Source organism: Syngnathus acus, chromosome 10 (assembly GCF_901709675.1).
Source record: "Syngnathus acus chromosome 10, fSynAcu1.2, whole genome shotgun sequence".
NCBI classification, from domain to species: Eukaryota; Metazoa; Chordata; class Actinopteri; order Syngnathiformes; family Syngnathidae; genus Syngnathus; species Syngnathus acus.
Genome location: NC_051095.1, coordinates 26,058,888 through 26,084,084, shown reverse-complemented (window position 1 = coordinate 26,084,084; position 25,197 = coordinate 26,058,888). Strand labels below are relative to the sequence as shown.

General features: G+C 44.0%; 2 long non-coding RNA genes across 2 annotated transcripts; one reads left to right on the top strand and one right to left on the bottom strand.

The window, feature by feature from the left end:
- The first annotated feature begins 1,328 nt into the window (after window positions 1-1,328).
- On the top strand, window positions 1,329-12,363 carry LOC119129542. Its single transcript, XR_005099239.1, has 3 exons — window positions 1,329-1,338; window positions 3,802-3,805; window positions 11,711-12,363. It is a non-coding gene; the product is annotated as an uncharacterized LOC119129542 (long non-coding RNA).
- On the bottom strand, window positions 11,948-13,108 carry LOC119129537. Its single transcript, XR_005099231.1, has 2 exons — window positions 12,621-13,108; window positions 11,948-12,432 (listed from the first exon to the last, which is right to left on the bottom strand). It is a non-coding gene; the product is annotated as an uncharacterized LOC119129537 (long non-coding RNA).
- Between the last annotated feature and the right edge of the window lie 12,089 nt (window positions 13,109-25,197).

The window sequence follows — 25,197 nt, the reverse complement described above, 5'->3', positions numbered from 1 at the left end:
GACCGGCTCGTTTCTGAGAAACAAGCTCAGTGCTCCCACTAATTCAATGTAATGGTGAGTTTTATTTTAATGTCGTTTATACTTGTTTTTATGCCAGTCGTATAATTTTATTTCATCGTATTCATATATTTATTATAAATGTATTATTTATTTATATAAATGTATTATTTAGTTATATAAATCTATTATTTATTTATATAAAGGCCGGTCCGCGAAAATATTTCTGACACGTAACCGGTCCGTGGCGCAAAAAAGGTTGGGGATCATTGACGTAGATGATAGGACTCCCCCCATTATAGCGCAAAGATCCATACAATTTCCTGGTGTTTTGTCTCCAATACTTCACATATAAGCATAATAGAGACAACGGAGCCCCCCCAAGTTCACCCAGCCCCCCTCAAAAGTGCCAAGACAGAGCCGTGCAATTGCCAAAAGGGAGATTCTTGGGGTATGAAAATAATAATAATAAAATGTTACCTTTATGTTATTTGAAAAATAAAAAAGTTTAGGCTTATAACTATAGGTGCAACTTCGGTAGTAACATACTGTGTGCAAAGGGAAAATAAGAATTAGCACACCAAAGTAATAATCGTTCATGGGTTTTCCCAGTCCGAAAAATTAATTTTCCTACTGTTTTCTACCCTATAAAAAAATATGTTGCCGAATATATTATTAAAAGAAATTTTCTGTGCAACTTTCTTAGAATTTATTAAATTGGACACCAAAAACAATATCAGTATATAGCCATTGATTTTCTCCGGCTGTACCTTCCGCGCCTTTGTTTTGCGATGCTTCAGTCGCTGGGGTACATATCACTGGTTCAAATTGGTCGCCAGCTCAGTGTCCTATTGGTAGAGTATCCGCCCTGAGACTGGAAGGTTGTTGGTTCGAACCCCAGCCGGGTCATACCAAAGACTATAAAAATGGGACCCATTGCCTCCCTTCTTGGCACTCAGCATCAAGGGTTGGAATTGGGGGATTAGATCACCAAATGATTCCCGAGCGCGGCACCGCTGCTGCTCACTGCTCCCCTCTCCCCAAGGAGATGGATCAAAATCACACAGGAATGGGTTAAATGCAGAGGACAAATTTCACCACACCCAGATGTGTGTGTGACGATCATTGGGACTTTAACTTTAACATAACTAAGTCCCGTTGTCCGAATCAAACCTTTTAACTCCGGAGTTGTTCTTCCTTTACTGATGACCTCCTGCTTCGACCGAAAATCCATCGTTGAAAATCGTTTGGATATGTAATCCTCCATTTTAAAACGAAATGTAAAAACGGAAAGAAAAAAAAAACGAATGTTAAACGAAACAAATGGACGACTGCTCCTCAGTTGTTCACTGTAAATTTGAACAGGAGATCTCTTATTCTACAGTTAGGCGCATGAAGCATCCCGGGATCACTAGCACCCCCTGCCATAAGGCCGGAGAACCTTTTTCCGTAGCCTCCGTAAGATCTCTTTTCAAAGCTATTTTGTTCATCTAAAGCAGTGTTTCCCAACCTTTTTTCATTCACGGCACACCTTTTCATTGGAAAAAATCTCGCGGCACACCGCCAACAAAAATCTGTTAAGCTCCTATATTAAAATCAGTTATATTACAACGAAAGACGTAAAGTCCTATTCCTATATATGTATGGAGAGTCGAATAATTTAATAGAAATAAATACTAAATATTCTTTAAATTGTATTCCTTTTTTTAAATAAAAGTGACCGTTTTTTAAAAAAGGTTTTAGACGGTGTAAGAAATAAACTATTTAAAGTGATTGTGATTAAAATAAAAGAATCAACGTGATTTTGTTTCCTGTTTTAGACTAGGTCTATAAATATTGCAACAATAAGAACAAAGTCACTTTTAAAGACGCTCTGCTGTTCTGACAGCAGCTGAGTGGCTATCACAGTCGAGGTGTCTCGACTTGACTGTTTATTTTATGTATGTGAAAAATAACCAATCCAGGTTCTCCCGTTGAACTGCATGCTCTGATTTCCATTGGACCACAAACGCACCACAACTGTCATAGTGTCTGTCACTGTTAGCAAAAGCACACAGCAACACACACATAAACTGAATATGTGCCGATGCAATACAATCAGACCGACACAATATGAAATCTCAAGATTCTCAGATTCTCCACGCATGCACGATTAGCAAGTGGCTGACCAGGCCCTGCGCGAACTGACCAGTGGTTTGGCGATCCTGTTTACAATGCGCTCCGTAATTAATATTGGACAATCCCACAGCACAGTTGAACATATCTCACGGCACACCAGTGTGTGCTGAGTACAGTGTCAGCATTTTTTCTCTTCAAAAACTTCTCCATCACTGTCACTATCGACTCGTCTCGCTATCCACAATGACAACGTCGCTGTCAATGCTACCTGCATGGGCATCCCATATACCTGCCGCTGCATCCATGCATCACCAATTTTCTCGTCTGCAAGCACAAGGCAAATCGCTACCTGCTGCTGCCACCTTCTGATATGGAAGATATGATTACTCTGCCGGGCGCTACACCACACAGGCGCACAAATTGGAGAATTTCCCACGGCACCCCTGGCAATATTTTGCGGCACACCAGTGTGCCGCGGCACCCCATTTGAAAAACACTGGTCTGAAGAAACACGACGTTACAGACAGATGACAAAAAACACAAGATATCATATACACCAGCTTAAAGACTGAAATTAGTTAATATAGCCACAGTGTTTGAACACTTAAACAGCGACATAAAGACAGAGAGCAGTTCAGTCTAACTGCATAGCCCAGACATGGGCAAACTACGGCCCGCGGGCCACATCCGGCCCACGGGGCCGTTTAATCCGGCCCGCCAAACCTGAATAAATTGTATTATTAATTTTTTTTGGGGTCATTTTCCCTGCAATTACTATGTTTCCCCAGTAGATGGGGAAGCGCCCGCCCGCGCATTTACTCCCGGGAGCTGTGTCAGAAAGCTCGGTGCACACTCACAAGTGCGTGTGCGTACTCAGTAGTACGTAGTAATTTCATCTATCAGTGGCGAATTTCGAGTGTAGGCTGTGTTAATGCTACAATATAGTTATATACTAGATCTGTGGAATAACGACAAGGCTGATGTCAGGGCACAAGCACGGCGTTGTTGACAAACGACGAGGAATTTGATCGATGGATTTAATGATTTAGAGTGCACAGATGGTTTGACAATAATATTGCTTATATAATAGTTATTTGATATCTAATTTAGATATCGTTATATGGGCCTGTGAAATATTTTGACTAAAGATAAATAAATAAATAAAAATCCGCGATGCACCGAATCTATCAGCAATATTTGTTTAAAAAGAAATCTGCGATAGGTGAAGCGCAAAGTAGCGAGGGATTACTGTATATATTACAACTTTTCAGAGCTTTGTGCCTGAAGTGGGGGAGCTTCTAGAACGGCGGTGGGCAAACTACGGCCCGCGGGCCACATCCGGCCCACGGGGCCGTTTAATCCGGCCCGCCAAACCTGAATAAATTGTATTATTAAATTTTTTTTGGGTCATTTTCCCTGCAATTACTATGTTTCCCCAGTAGATGGGGAAGCGCCCGCCCGCGCATTTACTCCCGGGAGCTGTGTCAGAAAGCTCAGTGCACACTCACAAGTGCGTGTGCGTACTCAGTAGTACGTAGTAATTTCATCTATCAGTGGCGAATTTCGAGTGTAGGCTGTGACGTCAATATTCTCGCGCGCTGAGTTTTCAGATAGAGTTTTACGCTAATGCCACCCACAAACCTTCCCCTGGAATCCTTCCATTAAAATGAGTGGCCCGAGGAAAAGAAAGGTGGACACTGAGCGCCGAATGTTAAAAAAGAGTGGACAATTTGGCTCGACCTACGTGTGTGAGAAGACGTTCAGCCACATGAACGTCAACAAAGCCCGTCACAGATCTAGGTTAACGGACCGACACCTCGGCTCTATCCTAAGAATTACCACAACAAATTTTACTCCAGACTAGTATGATGCACTAGCAAAAAAGGGAAACCAACAATACTATTGGTTTCTTTATTACTTTATTTAGATGTATTCTTTCACTGATTCTTCAAGATGATGTATTTGGTCAGAATGTTTGCCGTTGGATGTGATTTCGCCTCATTAGATAAACATATTTCATAAATCTGACCTGCAGGCGCTGAAGTGATGGAAAATGTTATTCATCATAACAATGTCGTATTTAATAAGAATCACTGATAGTAGTTTTTTGGTGAAATATTTTTTTAATGCTGTTAATAAATGCATTTGTTTTCAAAAAGCATTTTTTAATATCCATGCTTTAGTATCTACTAAAAGTAAAAACCTTTTATGCAATGACCTTTACATGTCATTTATATTACTTCACACAAACACTACATCCATCTGCTCCTGGTTCGGCCCCCCGGTCAAAATTTAGAACCCAATTCGGCCCGCAAGTCAAAAGGTTTGCCCACCCCTGGCATAGCCTGTCAACATAGGCAGCTGTGTGATTACGCAATCCTCAGAGGAGGCTAGACAGGAAGTTGGCTCCTCTGATGAATCGTTTACGGTTCTAAAATAACTATAAGAATTCTGCGATTTTGGTTCAAAATGATACAAAATTGTTGTAGTATGTTCATCTTGTTTTCAATTGTCAATTATTTTACTGGTTCTTTTATCACAAACAAATTATTTAGGTTTCATTACCTGGCATGTTTCGGGTATCACTTCCGCCTTCATCAGAGTGTCACCGGTGTGGTTGTGACGCATCTTTATCAGCTGATGGATGAAGGTGTGGCTCACCTGTCAGATTCGACAGGTGAGTCACGTCCTCTGCTGTCCGTTCACCCCTCCAAAATGCTGCTCCAGGTGGTAGAGAGCATGAAAGCTCCCTCGTCCCTGTTGATGATCCTCGGGCCCCGCTTGCGGATCTCGATGGCCTCCCTGATCCAACGCTGATGTTTGTTTTCTTCGGTGCGGATGAATCTGGCCTTTTCCCAGTCCATGATGTGATTTTCTCTTTTACAGTGGTCGGTAATGCTAAGTCGGTAAGTGATAGCCGAAACATGTCAGGTAATGAAACCTAAATAATTAGTTTGTGATAAAAGAACCAGTAAAATAAATGATACAACATTATTGAAATTAAAAGGAAAATGACTTTATAATAAAAAACAATTGAATTTGTTTTTCCCCTTTTCATGATGGCATATATATATATATATATATATATATATATATATCATCGAACTGATTCGGGACGGTGACGAGACTGCGTACAGACAGGAGGTGGAGCGCCTGGTCCACTGGTGCAGTGAGTGAACCCAACAGTATCTGTCTGCAGCCTACCGAACGGTTGTTTTACCCCTTTACATCGACGTATAACATCCACTTTTGTCGTGACCCTTTGAACACCAATGTAGCAAAATAGCATCCGAATAGAAAGAGTAAAATAGAAGAAAATAGTTATAATTTAATTTATTATATATATATATATACCTCTCCGGGAACCATCACCTTATCGTGGTGGAGGGGTTTGCGCGTCCCTATGACCCTGAGAGCTATGTTTTCTGGAGCTTTCAGCTACTGGTAGGGCCTCCCATGACAAACTGGTCTCAGGCGAGGGGCCCGACGAAGAATGGTTCAGGGCAGGCCAGCAGGCTATCTGGCAGTGGGCTAACAACCTACTCCAGAGAAAACCCCTTTTGTTACGAAACCAATCAGAAATAGCCGGACTGACCCAAGGTATCGATCCCCGCCCGTCCCTGACCTACGATCTATCAATCTCTGACATCCCTTCTGTGTTACTACATGGAATGTGCAAACACTTCGACGAACAGGTCACGCCACTCTTCTATCTCGTGAACTGTCTCGATACAACATCTCCATCACGGGACTCTGTGAATCACGCTGGCGCGATAGCGGTGAGAAAAAAGAGGGTGACCACAGCTAGTACATCTGGAGCGGCCCAAAAGATAACAGAGGGCTATATGGCGTCGCCCTAGCAATGCTGTGTCAGGTTAGGAAATCCCTTATCGGATGGACCCCAGTCAGCGAACGACTACTAACTGCCCGTTTCCAACATCAACACGGCAGGATGTCAGTCGTTGTCGCCTACGCACCGACAGAGGTCGCAGACGACCGAGCAAAGAATGCCTTCTTTGATCAACTACATCAGGTCATCCAGCAGATTCCCCCACATGACATCATTATTGTGCGAGCAGATTTTAACGCCACTGTCTCCTCCACCTCAAGAGACCCGCAGACCAAAAACGTCATTGGCCCAGAATCCCCAGATCCCATCACCAACAACAACGGAGTCCGTCTCCAGCACCTATGCAATGCTGGAGGTCTATCTATCGCGGATACATGGTTCCCGAGGAAGAATATACACAAATGGACATGGTACAGCAATGATGGCAAAACCCATAAGGCCCTAGATCAGGGGTGGCCAACCAGTCAGAGGCTAAGAGCCACATTTTTTACTGTGTCATCGCAAAGAGCCACATCATACACATGAGCACACATGAACACCCCCCCACACACACACACACGCACGCACACACACACACACACACACACACACACACACACACACACACACACACACACACACACACACACACACACACACACACACACCACACACACACACACACACACACACACACACACACACACACACACACACCCCTCTTCTCAGCCAAATTTATTGTGTGACATTATTATGTCACGCACCAACATGATAATGACAAATTGACTCCTACAGTACTAAAACCACAGACCAAAGACCACATTTTCAACAATGAACATTGTGTGCATTGTCTCACACAGACAAACTCTCAGTTCAACAAATTCCACGAACAAAAACATAATAAGTTTTTTCACTTACTAGCTTCAAGGCTGCCTCCATCATTCTGGTGCCGAAGAAACCTCAAATCACCTCATGGAATGACTACAGACCTGTGGCACTGACTCCCATCATGATGAAGTGCTTCGAAAGGCTGCTCAAAGATCACATCGTCTCCAGACTCCCCCCAACATTCGATCCGTTCCAGTTTGCCTACCGGCAGAACCGCTCTACTGAGGATGCCATCTCCTCCGTTCTTCACCTGAGCCTGGCTCACCTGGAGGAGAGGAACACCCACGTGCGGTTGCTGTTCCTGGACTTCAGCTCAGCGTTTAACACCATCATTCCACAACATCTGGTGGAAAAACTGGAACACCTGGGCTTCAGCACCCCCCTTCGGAACTGGCTGCTAGACTTCCTCACCAACAGACCTCAGTCAGTCCGGGTCGGACAGAACACCTCAGATGTCATCACCCTCAGCACAGGCTCCCCTCAGGGCTGCGTCCTGAGCCCCCTGCTGTTCACCCTGATGACACACGACTGCGCCCCCAGGTTCACCACCAATCACATTGTGAAGTTTGCAGACGACACAACGGTGGTGGGCCTCATCAGGGACAACAACGACCTGGACTACAGAGAGGAGGTGGAGCAGTTGGTGGGCTGGTGCAGAGAAAATAGCCTGATCCTGAATGTGGAGAAGACGAAGGAGATCATCGTCGACTTCAGGAAGAACCAGCCTCACCACGCTCCACTGATCATCAACAGCTCAGCTGTGGAGGTGGTCAGCAGCACTAAATTCCTGGGAGTCCACATCACAGACGACCTCACCTGGACTGTGAACACCACAACACTGGTCAAGAGGGCACAGAAGCGCTTGTACTTCCTGCGGAGGATGAGGAGAGCCCACCTGCCCCCACCCATCATGAGGACGTTCTACCGAAGCACCATAGAGAGCATTCTGACAAGCTGTCTCTCGGTGTGGTGTGGAGGTTGCAGCGCCTCCGATTGGAAGAACCTGAGGAGAGTGGTGAGGACAGCAGAGAGGATCATCGGGGCTCCTCTTCCCTCCATTCAGGACTTGTCATCCCAGCGCTGCGTGTCCCGAGCCCGTAATATTATCAGTGACCCATCACACCCCCACCATGGACTGTTCTCCCTGCTGCCCTCTGGGAAGAGGTTTCGCAGCATCCGCTGCAGGTCCACCAGGTTCTGCAATAGTTTTTTCCCTGCTGTCGTCACTGTTGAACATTCAAACGTAGCATTCCTCTGCACACTTGTAAATACTGCTTTTGTGTCCTGCACTGTTTACATACTTTATCACTGCTGCACTTTGTACTTTATAATTATCTTATTTCATATTTTTATATAGAATGTCACTTTTTAACCAGCCGAAATACCACTACATTGTTGAAAGCCGTATGCAACGAAATTTCGTTTTGTACACACCTAGTGTTGACAAAATGACAATAAAGTTTTGTCTATCTATCTATCTATCTATCTATCTATCTATCTATCTATCTATCTATCTATCTATCTATCTATCTAACTATGTGTGGCGGGACAGACCATTCGTTTTAGTTTGTCGTTTTCAGGAGACAAGATTTCAATAACGTCACTGAGGCGTTTTTAACGAACTCCACTTCATTGTATGGCTTTTTAGCCTGTGCAATGTTCCAAGCCAGTTGAAACAATGCAAGTGTGACAGTCTCTGAGTGCTTCGTAATTTTTTTGAAAAACTGTACCTATTTTTCTGTCTGACTTTTCAAAGTGTCCAAACTTGTGCTTGCGAAATTCAGTCCCTTTTGCAAAGTCCTTATCGATATTGGCATGAAGTGAGCTGAAGTGGCACTGAACATTTGAAGCTTTTAAATGCGCTAATGACATCTGACATATCAGGCAGAATGACTTGCCATTGCGTTCAACAAAAAACAACTTTAACTCTGTTAAAAACGTCCTGTGTTCATCGTCATATATTCGTTTAGCTGTGCATTTTTTCCTTGCCATTTTGGCCGGGTTGGCCACCCCTGGCTTAGCGTCTTGTCAGCTTTTCTGGACCTAATGGGCCCCCGTAGTCACAGTCGCCATTCATTAAATAGCCAGCAAAACCAATCGCTCTGCCCTGTGTTCATCGTCATATATTCGTTTAGCTGTGCATTTTTTCCTTGCCATTTTGAGAGCGAAATTGACACTCCTCAAATGGGTTTGTCCCTCCTCCTTTGCGTGATTTCACCTCACGCGCATGCGCGTTTGACCAAAATACCATATTGAACTCAAGCGAAGCAAATACGCACGAAAAATAAACACAAATGTTGATATGAACGTAAAAGAGCCGCATGAAACCAGCCAAAGAGCCGCATGCGGCTCGCGAGCCGCGGGTTGGCCACCCCTGCCCTAGATCATATACTCATCTCCAGTCGCTGGAAATCCAGTGTTACCAACTGCCCTGTGTATCGTGGGGCCCAGCTAGGCAACACAGACCACCGCTTACTGGGAGCCCAGCTGAGACTGAAATTAAAGGCTATCCCATCATCACAGATAACACCTCGACTGAGATCTTCCCATCTTCAAGACCCAACCATCACCTCAGTGTTTACCCGTTCCATCACCAACAGGTATAAGACCCTGGCCAAGAAAGAACCTACCAACTGGGACCTTTTCGTGTCTACAATAAACCAAGCAACCGCCAAGTCCATCCGACGCACCCACCATACACCTAGGTGTCCCTGGATATCACCAAGAACACTAAAAATCATAGAACTGCGCAGAGCTGCACGTCTCAGGGGCGATATGACTGAATATCGTTTTTTGAATAGTATACGGAACACAGCAATACAAGCAGACAGGGAGAAAGTCTGGCAAGGAGAAGCAGAATGCCTGGAGTCTGCTGCAGAAAACAATAACTTCACCCAAGTGTATCGGACCCTGAGGCGAGTAAAAACAGGCCCCCAACAGAAGGCAGTCCTGGTAAAGGATGCGCAGGGCAACATACTGAACTCCGAGGTTGGAAGGAGCATTTCAGCGACCTATTGCATCATCCCTCACCCCAAACGGACCACGCTCTCACCATATCATCCGTAAATGCCAGTGCAAATTACAACTGCAGCACAGACTCCATCACAAAAGAAGAAGTCTTGCAAGCCCTGGCTACTCTTCGAAATGACAGAGCCCCAGGTATCTGTAACATCACAGCGGAAATGATGAAAGCGGGTGGTGACAACATCATTGACTGGCTCACCCATATCATCAATCATGTCTGGATTACCGAGCACCCCCAGAAGACTGGACCAGAGGCATCATTCTCCCCTTCTGAAAACATAAGCGTGATAAATGACCTGCGTGAAGCTGGCACCCAACCCCACGCAAAATTTAAGGAAAATAGTCTGTTTCGTTTGTGCTTCGTTTGTGCTGGTTTGTGGAGCAAAAATTTTCGTTTGTGCTGCTATGGTTTTTTAGTTATGAAAGATTATTTTATAGGTCATCCAGAGTTCACCCAGCCCCCCATCTGCTCAAAATGAACCCAAAATGGTACAGTTCGTTTGTGCTTCGTTAGTGCTGGTTTGTGCCGCAAAAACCTTCGTTTGTGCTGCTTCGGTTTCGTAGATATTACACATTTATTTTATAGCGATGACGTTACCCAGCCCCCCATTTTCCTCCAAATGGACCCAAAATGGTACCGTTCGTTTGTGCTTCGTTTGTGCTGGTTTGTGCAGCATAAATTTTCGTTTGTGCTGCTTCGGTTCCGTACATATTACACATTTATTTTATAGCGGTGACGTCACCCAGCCCCCATTTTACTCCAAATGGACCCAAAATGGTACCGTTCGTTTGTGCTTCGTTTGTGCTGGTTTGTGTAGCAAAAATTTTCGTTTGTGCTGGTATGGTTTTTTAGTTATGAAAGATTATTTTATAGGTCATCCAGACTTCACCCAGTACCTCATCTGCTCCAAATGAACCCAAAATGGTACCGTTCGTTTGTGCTTCGTTTGTGCTGCAAAAATTTTCGTTTGGGCTGCTATGGTTTTTTAGTTATGAAAGATTATTTTATAGGTCATCCAGAGTTCACCCAGCCCCCCATCTGCTCAAAAGGAACCCAAAATGGTACCGTTCGTTTGTGCTTCGTATGTGCTGGTTTGTGCTGCAAAAAAATTTGTTTGTGCTGCTTCCGTTTCGTAGATATTACACATTTATTTTATAGCGATGACGTCACCCAGCCCCCCATTTTACTCCAAATGGACCCAAAATGGTACCGTTCGTTTGTATGGTTTGTGCAGCAAAAATTTTCGTTTGTGCTGCTTCCGTTTCGTAGATATTACACATTTATTTTATAGCGATGACGTCACCCAGCCCCCCATTTTACTCCAAATGGACCCAAAATGGTACCGTTCGTTTGTGCTTCGTTTGTGCTGCAAAAAGTTTCGTTTGTGCTGCTACGGTTTCGTAGATATTACACATTTAATTTATAGCGATGACGTCACTCAGCCCCCATTTAACTCCAAATGGACCCAAAATGGCACCGATTGTTTGTGCTGCAAAAATATTTGTTGGCGTTCAGTGAATCATTCAATTTGTCATTTATTCAATATTAATTTATTTTCTAGAGATGTCAAATCCTTGCTCCATAGATCGTTAATTAACCATTTGTTTGTGCCATTGCAATTTTTCATTATTAAAATCATGCATCTTCATTAACCCCCTGTCATGTATTTTATTCTAACAATTTTTCACTTAACATCCTGATAACTCCTCAATTCTTACACATGTATTATCCAACTAATTACCATGCAAAGTGACCTCTGCAGGCCGGTAAGACATATCGCAACAGGGTGGCAAAAAACAAAGACGTGCAACTTTGTCAAGCGACAAATGCACAACTATCTCCGAAGATTTGAGAGGCCATACTTGAAAATGGTAACATAGCCACTCCAAGCGCTACTGTGTGGACAGATCTGAGTGACCAGTTGGAAAAGAAGATGTCTGCAAAGGCTCTGTACACCTTTGTAAAAACAAACAGACACAATATCTGGTCAGCTCTGGGATTCAGTCATGATGAAACTGATCCTGAAACTAGCAGTGAAGCAAGCTCGGAATCAGGCCCTGAACGGTCATTTCAGCTTCATATTCCTTTTGACAAGTGGATGGAATTTATTCCGGAAAAGGCTGAATACAAAGATAAGAACTGTCGAACCCAAAAAAGAGAATATACAATTTTGAAGCCTGGCACCTGGAACCACATCATAAATGAACAAATCTGGAAAACAGTCACAATTCCTTGCACATTTGTTTTTAAAAGAGCCAAGGTCTATCCATTGGTCTCAAATAATTATATCAAAATCAGAGGATACTGCAAGGAGTGTCATGGCCTTCTCAACATTAATTGTGGCGGAGAGCCAGAAATTAACAGCCCAATAATATTGAACTGTTTCATTAAGAACAGTGATGACTCCCTACACACTGGTAGCTCAAAGCGGTTTCTATCTGGACAGTTGCGTGTGCAGGTAGCCAAGGAACTTTGTGAGGGCAGGATGGAACCACATGTATGGCGAGCATCACAGGCAAATAAACTGATGGACTTCGGAGACTCTGAGCCAAGCCACCTGCCAAATTTGGCCACCCTGCGCAAGGCAAAGCAAGAGAAAAAGGATTTGGCATTGGGTGACAAAAATCCAATTTTCTCATTGCAGATGTTGAAATACAGTGCACCTCACAGTGACAGCACCAATGACATTGGACTTGACACGTTTTTCTGTCACTATTGGAGTCAAACACAAATGCATGTGTACAAGAGCTTAAATAATCTCACCCAATATTATGTGTTGATGCAACTGGCTCAATAGTTAAAAAACTGATGAGACCGAATGGCATGTCTGGCCATATCTTCCTGTATCAGGGTGTTATGACAGGGCATACCAGCTCCAGTATCCCAGTCGTGCAGATGCTGTCAGAGAAGCATGATGTTAATGCTATCACACAGTGGCTGAAGGAATGGATCCATGCAGGTGCATCTGTTCCTAAAGAAGCAGTGAGTGACTTTTCTCTGGCGATTCTTGGAGCTCTAGTCAAAGCTTTTACCCCTCATCCTGATCTGAAGAGCTACATCAATGAGTGCTTTAACATTTCACGTGGGAATCAACCTGGACATCTACCCCCATGTTTTGTCAGGGTAGATGTAGCACACTGTATTAAGATGATCTGCCGATGGGACTGCCTGAAAAACAAAAGACCTCGTGTTAAGGATTTCTTTGTCAGGTCAATAGCACAGCTTCTTAAGTCGCAATGTTTGCAACATGCAAAAGAACGTCTTCATGCTATCACCATTGTGGCACTGAGTGAGACAGAGGGTAATGACAATTCTTGGGTGATGGGGATCAGCTACAATCTGGGAGAGTTTGTGTGGATTGACACTGACCTTGGTAGCAGTTGCAAGGAAGTTGCCTTGCTTGAATTTCCCTCCAGTCTGGAGCTAAAAGAGAAGACTTTTACTTTGAGAGCAGTCATTGCCTTTGAACCAGGACTGACTTGGGCATTATGTGGCATACTGCAGGAGGACTGCATATGCCTGGGAGATCTATAATGACCTGGGAAGTGGAGTGAAAGCAGCATCAGTAAATACTAAGATCTTCCCACATGCTGTGTTCTACACAGTGCAGTGATGCATTGTTTGAATTGTTGGAAAACAAATGTTGATAATGTTCCGTTTGACAAAGAAAGTTATTTTTTCACGTTTTCAAGTTTCTTTTTCTGGCTGTCATCAACTTCACATACATGTATTAATTGTTGCATTAATTAATGTTTTGGATCAGACATAGACTCATCAGGTATTTAGGTTGCGGTGAACCTTTTGCACGTCAGATGTAATTGAAAAAATTGATCATATAGGCTTATTGATAACAAGGAAATTAATCAATGAGCACGATACAAACATAATTACAGAAATATCCTCGTACTAAAAGCCATTTCCCGCAGTGAAAGTTTTCTGTAAGCTAAAAAGAAAAGAAAAAAAAGGCTAAGAACATATTTACCTTGTATTCGTCCTGCATCAGGAGCATTCCAGGGGCTTGAAATTCGCGATGAAATACAGTGACGTCATCGCTATAAATTAAATGTGTAATATCTGCAAAACCGTAGCAGCACAAACGAAACTTTTTGCAGCACAAACGAAGCACAAACGAACTGCACTATTTTTGGTCCATTTGGAAGTCAATAGGGGGGCGGGGCTACGTGACGTCATCGCTATAAAATAAATGTGTAATATCTACGAAACCGTAGCAGCACAAATGAAAATTTTTCCTGCACAAACCAGCACAAACGAAGCACGAACGAACGGTACCATTTTGGGTCCATTTGGAGTAAAATGGGGGGCTGGGTGACGTCATCGCTATAAAATAAATGTGTAATATCTACGAAACGGAAGCAGCACAAATGAAATTTTTTGCAGCACAAACCAGCACAAACGAAGCACAAACGAACGGTACCATTTTGGGTTCATGTGGAGCAGATGGGGGGCTGGGTGAACTCTGGATGACCTATAAAATAATCTTTCATAACTAAAAAACCATAGCAGCACAAACGAAATTTTTTGCTGCACAAACCAGCACTAACGAAGCACAAAAGAAACAGACTATTTTCATTAAATTTTGCGTGGGGTGGGGGGCCAGCTTCACGCAGGTGATAAAATGGTCTGTAACAATTACAGAGGCATTACACTTCTCTCTATCCCTGGAAAGATCTTCACCCGCATACTTCTCACCCGGGCCCTCCCGGCCATTAGAAGCAAAAGACGCCCCCAACAGGCGGGCTTCATGCCAAACCGCTCCGCAACAGACCAAATTTCTGCCCTCCGCCTCATCATAGAGAAGGTACACGAGTTCCGCCAAGACAGACATCTCTATATTGCCTTTCTTGATCTCAAGGCGGCTTTTGACACTGTGGACCACACCTCCCACTGGAAGGTTCTCACCATCCTCGGAGCACCAAGAAAAATTACCACCCTCTTTCAAAAGCGCTACAGTGATGCCGAAAGCTGTGTGCGTGTCAATGGTACCAACTCCACCTGGTTCTCAATCAACAGCGGTGTGAGACAGGGATGTGTAGCTGCACCAGACCTTTTTAACTATCATCAACCATTTGATGGAACGGATATGTATTCCAGGGGTTAAACTAGGCAGTTATAGCCTCACTGATCTGGAATACGCAGATGACACCATGCTATTTTGCTCCACCCCTGATCAGTTGAAAGAAGCCTTAGAAATCTACCAAGAGGAAGCCAACAAGCTGGGTCTGAAGGTCAGCTGGCCCGAAACTAATAATTCTGCATTATTAGAATATGGGCGATAATTCGAATAAATACGGTATATACATATATATATATATATATATATATATATATATATATATATATATATATATACGTCATATATATATATATATATACACAGGACTGTCTCAGAAAATTAGAATATTGTGATAAAGTTCTTTATTTTCTGTAATGGAATTAAAAAACCAAAAATGTCATACATTCTGGATTCATTACAAATCAACTGAAATATTGCAAGTCTTTTATTATTTTAATATTGCTGATTATGGCATACAGCTTAAGAAAACTCAAATATCCTATCACAAAATATTAGAATATTATGAAGAAGCATACTAGTAGTCAAAGTCAAAGTCTGCTTTATTGTCAATTTCTTCACGTCAAGACATACAAAGAGATCGAAATTGCGTTTCCTACTATCCCACGGTGTAGACAAGACATATTACACCCAATTGGTCCACAGACAAACAAAACAATCAAGTAAACAATGCAAAAAGTAAAAATAAGAAGGCACATACAATGAATAAATAAGAGTACCGTATGTCCAACAGGGGGGGTGGGCGATTAATAGAGAACACGTTATGTCCGATCGCCAAGGGGCACTGAAATGGGCGATAATATGTATATTTTCCTTATGTAGTATGCAATACGTGCACCTCACTGGTGTTCGTAACACTGCAACAGCGGCTGTTTTGATCTACCTCTAACAGCGGGGTGCGTCAACTGACGCTCCGTCGATGCGACACGTTTCCGTCGCACATCACATGTTGCACACGTCATGTTATCGCGATCGTCTTGTTCGAGCGCACGCCCCGATAACGTAATTGTGTGAGGATATTGTAGCGGAGTGACGAGTGTAATTGTATCATACTTTATGGAGAAAAACAATTTAAAAGGGACATTCGACGTGCTGTCAAATCAGTCATATTTAAATTTGCGCAATGACGTCGGCGTGCGGTCGCGGAGGAAAACGTACGTTTTGGGGGGAATTTTTAGCAGCATGGGCGATAATTAGAGGGATCAATGTTTTTTATTTATGTCATCACTAACACACACTGGGCGATTATTAGAATATGGGCGATAATTCGAATAAATACGGTATATATATATATATATATATATATATATATATATACACGTCATGATGGCGCCGCGGATGGCAGCCACGGTGAGTCACTCTGTTTCTTTGTCTTATTTTGTGTGTTTTCTGTGTCCTCTGCTGTCCATCCCGGATCACTTTTACCAGAGAAGCGCTGTTAAACATCGGACAGTCTTCTTCTGGTATTTTCTCTCCTGTTCTCTCCGATTCAGACTGTTTGTCGGAGATTCTAGCCGGAGCGGCGGTGCTATACAAGCTAGCGCGACGACGGCGGCGCGGAAAACGAGCCGGAGCACTCGTAAGGCTGAGGCAGAGAGGGTTCCGTTCTGCCCTACCGTCAATTCATCTGGCGAATGTCCGCTCCCTGGCGAACAAGATGGATGAACTGCTGCTCCTCACTTCAAGGAACACGGACTTCAGCAGATCCGCCGCGCTGTGCTTTGTGGAAACGTGGCTCAGCGAACGAACCCCCCACCACGCCGTGGAGCTAGCGGGGTTCCGGCTAACTCGTGCAGATCGCAGCGCGGAGCTCTCCGGAAAATCAAAGGGAGGTGGTCTCTGTTTCTACATTAATGAACGTTGGTGTACTGATGTCACGGTGTTGAAAGAGTTTTGCAGCCCTCTCCTAGAAACACTTTTCATAAACTGCCGGCCGTTCTATTCACCACGGGAGTTCTCCTCGACCGTCATGGCGGCTGTTTACATTCCACCACACGCACGTGCGAGTGAAGCCACGCAGATGCTGGCCGACCAGGTAACAGACATGGAGAAACTTCTACCAAATTCACTAATCATTGTTCTGGGTGATCTTAACAGGGCGAACCTCGCACACGAACTCCCCAGATACAGACAGCACGTAACGTGTCCCACCAGAGGGGCACAGACTCTGGACCACTGCTACACCGTGATCAAGGATGCATACCACTCTGCTGCTCGTGCAGCTTTAGGACTCTCGGACCACTGTCTAGTTCATCTGATCCCGGCCTACAGGCAGAAACTAAAAACTTCTAAGCCTGTGGTGAGGACTGTGAGGAAGTGGACAGTGGAGTCAAGGCAGGACCTCCAAGCCTGCTTTGACTGCACCGATTGGGGAGTTTTCGAAGCTGCAACTTCAGACTTGCATGAACTCACTGACACTGTCACATCATACATCAGTTTTTGTGAGGATCTGTGTGTGCAGACTAAGACCTTCTGCACGTACAACAACGACAAACCTTGGTTTACACCGAACCTCAGGAGGCTGCGCAAAGTCAAGGAGGAGGCCTACAGGAGCGGCGACCGCGACCTGTTCAAGCAGACCAGAAACACACTGAACCGAGAGGTCAGGAAAGCCAGGAGGTGTTACGGGGAGAACCTGAAGAGACACCTCTCTGCCAATCCTGATCCCTCAACAGTGTGGAAAGGTCTGCAGAGCATCACGGGCTACAAGAAACGAACCCCCCGTCCTGTGGAGAGCCCAAGGCTTGCTAACCAGCTAAACAGGTTCTACTGCAGGTTTGATCGGTCCACCCACACAACGGGACTTCCTGCAGCACAATCTACATACTCACCTCTCCCCACAACTGCTCTGTCCACACCTCTATCATCGTTGTCACCCACTCTCTCTCTTGCAGAGGCCGCGCCCGCACTCCAGATCCGCGAGGAGGAAGTGCGCCAGATGTTCCGGAGACAAAAGACCAGGAAGGCACCGGGCCCAGACGGCGTGTCACCTTCCTGCTTGAAAGTCTGCGCTGAGCAGCTGGCGCCCACCTTTGCACGGATCTTCAACCGTTCTCTGGAGCTGTGTGAGGTGCCCTCATGCTTCAAGAGCTCCACCATCGTTCCAGTGGCCAAGAAGCCCGCCATCACAGGTTTAAATGACTATAGACCTGTCGCACTGACATCTGTGGTCATGAAATCTTTCGAGAGGTTAGTGCTGAACCACCTGAAGGATGTCACGGGCCCCCTGCTTGACCCCCTCCAGTTTGCCTACCGGGCAAACAGGTCAGTGGATGATGCGGTCAACATGGGACTGCACTACATCCTGCACCACCTGGACACCCCAGGAACGTACGCCAGGATCCTGTTCGTGGACTTCAGCTCGGCGTTCAACACCATCGCTCCTGACATCCTCCAACAGAAGCTCATCCAGCTTGCGGTGCCTGCCTCCACCTGTCAGTGGATCACCAGCTTCCTGACCAACAGGAGACAGCGTGTGAGGCTGGGGGGCATCACATCTGACACCCGGACCACCAATACTGGAGCCCCTCAGGGGTGCGTCCTCTCCCCACTGCTCTTCTCTCTCTACACCAATGATTTCTCCTCAGGTGACTCTCCTGTGAAGCTCCTGAAGTATGCAGACGACACCACTCTCATCGGACTGATCCAGGACGGTGATGAGACTGCGTACAGACAGGAGGTGGAGCGGCTGGTCCACTGGTGCAGCCAAAACCACCTGGAGCTGAACTCGCTCAAGACCGTGGAGATGACAGTGGATTTCAAGCGAGACCCTTCACCACTTTTACCCCTCACTATCCGCAGTAATACTATTCTCTCCACAGACACCTCCAAGTTCCTGGGAACCACAATCTCTCGGGACCTGAAATGGACTGGCCACATAGACTCTGTCCGGAAGAAGGCCCAGCAGAGGCTGTACTTCCTGAGACAGCTCAAGAAGTTCAACCTGCCGCGAGAGCTTCTGAAGACCTTCTACACTGCCATCATCCAGTCTGTCCTCTGCACCTCCATCGCTGTCTGGTTTGGATCGGCCTCCAAACAAGACAAGCACAGACTGCAACGGACAATCAGGACTGCTGAAAAAATCATTGGAATCAACCTCCCATCTATCCAAGACTTGTACCTGTCCAGGACCAGGAAACGTGCAAGGAACATCTCTACAGACCCTTCTCACCCAGGTTGCAGTCTGTTTGAACTACTCCCCTCCGGACGGCGTTATAGAGCTCGGTACGCCAAAACCAGCAGACACAGAGACAGCTTCTTCCCCCAGGCTGTTGCTCTGATGAACTCACACCACTCTTAGAGTCTCAGAGTCATTACTGTGCAATAACATCCTGCTCTCCACACCTATTTTGAATTTGTCTACACTGTTTGTACTATGTGTCCTCTCTGCATCCATTGCAGCCTGGTCATCCTGGAAGAGGGACCTTCCCATCTGTGGTCTCTTCTCAAGGTTTCTCATTTCCCCTAGCTGGAGTTTTGAGTTTTTCCTTGCCCTTTTGGGAGTTTAAGATCAGGGGATGTTTGAGAATATTTGCCATTTTTCACATGTCCTGAGTGTTGTTAGTCACCTAAATGTTGAACAGAGGGTGTGATTTACCAAAGTCAAATTCCTTGTTTGGCACGCTCAAACATGGCGAATAAAAACTCTTGAATATATATATATATATATATATATATATATAAAAAACACATACGCACACACAGTACACACACGCACACATGCACACGCGCACACACACGCACACACGCGCTCTTCCAAATCTTAGAAGTCCTACTAACTGACCCATGGTTCATCTCATAATAGATACTCTCATACATGCACTCCACCATTTTAACTAAATTGGGTTTCTCATCTCTTGGACTATGATTAAAAAAAAAAAATACACGCACTGACAATGTACGGACAGAGGCCCTTTTAAAATGAGGAATGACATAAGGAGCGATTGTTTTATGAATGAGGACGAAGGGACGAGGACTGAAGGGTGCCCAGGTTGTGACAGACCAGCAAAATTTGGTAAAAGATTTTCTGGCATTGTCATGAAATCTAGTGACTATATAAAGTGAAAATGTATTAAGTTTTGAAATGTTGCGTGTGATTATTATTTTGTGTCAAGTCAAAAATTATATTTTTTTAAATTTACTTTGTTTCACATTTTAACTTATGTGTGGGCAGTGATTTAGCTGTTCCTACAAAAAGCTTGAGATATATTGTATTCATAAGACACATCTTTCAGGAGAGGGATACAGCAGTATGTTTAAACATTTGGTTCAGTTTGTTGCTCATTCAATTTTTATTGTATATCACGATGTAAAAATTTTGCTTTACATTCCCTTGAGACAACCAGAATTATTACGTGCATTCCATATTCATGGTGTAATCAGTGATTAAACAGTCTACTAATAATATAGATACACAGTATTTAACTTTTATATGGGCACATGATGCTTTCCAGCTATTGATGGTACATGCAAGTCCCCTTGAATTCACAATCAATATTCCTGACTTGAGGTTATCCAAGATGAACAATCAATCCTGCTTTGTGGTTGGCATTTTTCTTTTCCTATGGCTTCTGTGGGGACATATTTCTGAAAAATATCAGGATCACACAGAATAAGATGAAGCCTACAATTCTAACACATCCACTTCTTAAGCAGTCATGGTGTTGATTTAATATGCAGTCGACCTTGCTCATGTCGACTAGGCTGTAATGGTCAAATCCCTTTGAATTTAAGGCAGCCATTAATGACATATGTAGCCCTCAAATATTAACAGCATACTTTAAAGAAAACTGGTCCTTTATTTAAGTACCTTACTTCAGAGGCAGAGAGCTGGCACCCAAGGATTTTTAGCACAGACTTGATGTATAAAACTGAGGATGTAGAAGCCTCATGGGAAGCTTAATGGTGCTTCAGTTCGAACTGACTGGACCAGTGGTAGCAACAGAGCGAGCATCAAAGCATTGCCTGCTCAACAGGAGGCGGATAAAAATTGGCATCTACAAATCCACATTTAAAAATGATTCCTATTTAAGACATACAAGAAGAAAGTGATACTCAGTTTCTTTTAGGTTTCAGGGCAAAAAGTCTATCCTTTAATAGCCACCCACCCTACTACCCCCACATGTGGAGAGCCCTTAGGCAGGAACTGATGGGATACATAAGGCGACATTTTTAGCTTTACCTATTAGTAACACATCAATGTACAACCGTTCCCCTGAGGCAATGACCTTTAACCTCAGATATCCAGCAGGAGGTGAAAGATCAAACTGCAGATAAGTAAGAAAGCCTGTACTGATTTGTAGAAAAAGGACCAAAAGATGGAAGGAAGGCTGTCTGCCAGTTCTTTTTCACAAGGTAATGATGCATGCACGGTTTTCCCACTTTTTAAGTGTGGGCATTTCTGGCGTTTATGATAAAACCAAAAGAGGAAAGACACCACAGTTGCCCGAGTAAAGTATCAGTAGTAACATAGCTCTGTAAATTAAAAAAGGTGATAAAAGGGGAAAAATACACCAGTGAAACACCAATATGTTTGCAGATTTTGTTGTTGTTGTCAAACTACAGTATTACACTGATAAGCATACATTTTTATAATTAGCAGTGGTCGACTGCTCTCCAGGTGGGCACACAAAACAAGGGAAGAATTAAAAATGCTCAGTTTTCCAAACACTCTGGGGCATTGGCAATGAAGTAATCCACATTGATGACGATTACACGTCTTGCAGTTTGGTACTTTAGCACCCAGCAACTTGAGTACTCCAGTGCTGGTCCTAAGGTCAACCCTACAAATATTTTTTTATGTTTGATAATTCTTCAGTAAGTAAAATGGTAAAAGAAGTTGGAGCACTAGTACTTACTGGATTCAGCCCCCCAAAATATGTCTTTGCGAGGCTTAGGTTGTATTGTTATTGATCTAATTTATAAGGGATATATTATTTCTAAGTGTCAATAATGGACGTAGACCAACTGATTAAAATTTAGAATGGCTCCCACTAGACTGAAGACCACTTTAAGGCCCTAAGTGGCAAAGGTAACAAATGTTGCTTTCTCGACCTATCATATTAGTGGCAATATTAGGCCCGCTTTACTGTTCCTGTAATCATTAGTTTGATTACATTATGTTATTCTAACACCATTCTAATACATTTTACAAGTATCTGTATATTTTGCATATTTGTTTGGCTAATTCGATGGCCGCATCAATTATAGCACTCTCCGCTCGGCTCTCATTTAGTATTCTAATTTTGCAGAACTGTTTCATGACACCATCAACATATTCGTCACGTAAACCTGCACACGTAACGTTACTTTCAGTAAAGTTGTTGCAGACTAAACGTGCCCTCAACCAAGCAAAATCACACCATTGTTTCTTAACATTTTATAATGTCTTACGGATAAAGAATTTGAGATTAGTATTTTGTAACACAAAAATAGCTACTATGAAACTATGTATGTGTGTGTGTATATACGTATATACCGTATTTATTCTAATTATCACCCATATTCTAATAATCGCCCAGTGTGTGTTAGCGATGACATAAATAAAAAACATTGGTACCTCTAATTATCACCCATGCTGCTAAAAATTCCCCCCAAAACTTACGTTTTCCTCCGCGACCGCATGCCGACGTCATTGCGCAAATTTAAATATGACTGATTTGACAGCACGTCGAATGTCCCTTTTAAATTGTTTTTCTCCATAAACTATGATACAATTACACTCGTCACTCCGCTACAATATCCTCACACAATTACGTTATCGGGGCGTGCGCTCGAACAAGACGATCGCGATAACATGACGTGCGCAACATATGTGCGACGGTAACGTGTTGCATCGTTGGAGCGTGAATTGACGCATCCCGCTGTTAGAGGTGGATCAAAACAAAGTCAAAAGTCAAAGTCTGCTTTATAGTCAATTTCTTCACATGCCAAGACACACAAAGAGATTGAAATTACGTTCCCACTATCCCACGGTGACAAGACATAGTACACAATATACATACAAGTAAACAACACAAAAAGTAAAAACAAGAAGGCACAAACAATGAATAAATAAGAGTGATGAATAAATAATAAATAAACAAATAACATAGTAAATAAGAGGAGCAAAAATGGAGCAAGTGTGCATACAGCAGACAGTCAGAATATAGCGCAAAAGTACAGGACGCTACGCAGAAGGGGGGAGAGAGTTCAGGATCCTAACAGCCTGGAGTATGAAGCTAGATAGATAGATAGATAGATAGATAGATAGATAGATAGATAGATAGATAGATAGATAGATAGATAGATAGATAGATAGATAGATAGATAGATCTTTATTGTCATTGTCACACATGTACAACGAAATTTAAAAAGTGCCAACCGATCAGCGCATGAGATAAAAAAATAAATAGTGTGAGTGTCAGTTTCAGTTCAGTTTAAATTTCAAAGGTTAGATGTTGTATAGTTCTTGTCACACGCTTATCTTAAAACACTGTGTACAGCTGTTGCTCATACCCTTTTGAAGGTGGAGGTGGAATGTCCAAAATGGAGGCAAGCAGGCATGCAGGCCGAGGTAGAGAGGCAATGGCAGGCAGGCAGGCAGGCAAAGGTGGTAGGCCAAGCAAGGATAGGGGGGAGAGGGAATGGCAGGCAGGCAAACAGGTGGCACACAGGTACAAATCCAAATTGTTTGTAAATCAACTAAGGTTTCAACATAAAGGGTTCAAAGAAGTAAACTAAAGTTTGGTTTCTAAATTCCAAGGTTCAAGTTCCAAAAACTACAAGCTTGGAGCAGACTTGAAGTAGCTTGAAGCGGGCTTTTTAGCGGTACAAAACTATGTCACTACTGTCTTCCTTCCTTGTCTAACTGAGACTGACTACCAAGTGGGAGCAGCCTATTTATTTCCCTGATCAGGTGACAGATCAGGTGACCAAAGGCTTTGTCAAATAAAGGTCCATGGCCCAAGGCATGCGAATCTTAAACAAAAATAAGAATTTAAGCTAAGGAAACTAAATTGGCTCCAACAAATAGAATAAAAGATTAAAAAAAATATACAAGCTAAAACCCCACAGAAGAACATACACAGTCACAATCATTTACTACGTTTAGCGGCATTTAATGTGACTACCGCTGTAGGGTAAAAACTGTTGGTGAATCTGCTAGTCCTTGACCTAATAGCGTCTGCCTGACGGCAACAGTTCGAAAAGGGAGTGGCCAGGGTGGGAAGTGTCCTTCAGAATGTTCTGTGTTTTTTTGAGACAGCGGGTTCTGTGTAGGTCTTCCAGTGTGGGGAGAGGGCAGCCAATGATCTTCTGTGCTGTGTTGATGACCCCTTGGAGCTTTTTCCTCTGAGCAGCAGTGCAGCTGGAGTACCAAACACATATACAGTACGTTAAAGTGCTTTCTATGGAGCAGCGATAGAAGGACACCAGCAGTCTTTGTGTAATACTGTGCCTCCTCAGCACCCTTAGGAAGTAGAGTCTCTGCTGGGCCTTTTTTAGCAGCTCAGAGGTGTTCACGCCCCCAGGTGAAGTCCTCCTCGATGTGGACTCCCAGGTAGCGGAAGGAGGACACCCTCTCCACACAGACCCCGTTGATGATGACTGGTGAAATGTCCGTTTTATTTTTCCTCCTAAAATCAATGACCAGTTCTCGGGTTTTAGCCGTGTTTAGGAGCAGATTGTTCTCACCGCACCACTCCGATAGCTGCACCACTTCGTCCCTGTAGGCAGACTCATCCCCCTTTGAGATGAGCCCCACCACGGTGGTGTCATCCGCAAATTTCACAATGGTGTTGCTGCGGTGGGCGGGGGTGCATGTATGTGTGTAGAGCGTGTAAAGCAGTGGGCTCAGTACGCAGCCCTGTGGGGAGCCGGTACCAAGACTGAGAGGTGTGGATGTATGACGGCCCACTCTCACCCTCTGGCTCTGACCCGTCAGGAAGCTCTTAATCCACCTGCAAGTATTGTGTGGAAGTCCCAGGCCCCCCAGTATGTCCACCAGTCTGTGGGGGAGGATGGTGTTAAAAGCAGAGCTAAAGTCCACGAAGAGCATCCGCACATAGCTTCCCGGCTGCTCCAGGTGGGACAGTGCAGCGTGGAGGGCTGTAGCTACTGCGTCCTCTGTCGATCTATTTGCCCTGTAGGCAAACTGGTGGGGGTCAAAACCTCTGAACAGGAGTGATGTGATGTGACCCCGTACCAGCTTTTCAAAGCACTTCATCACCACCGGGGTGAGTGCGACTGGCCGGTAGTCATTAAGGCTGG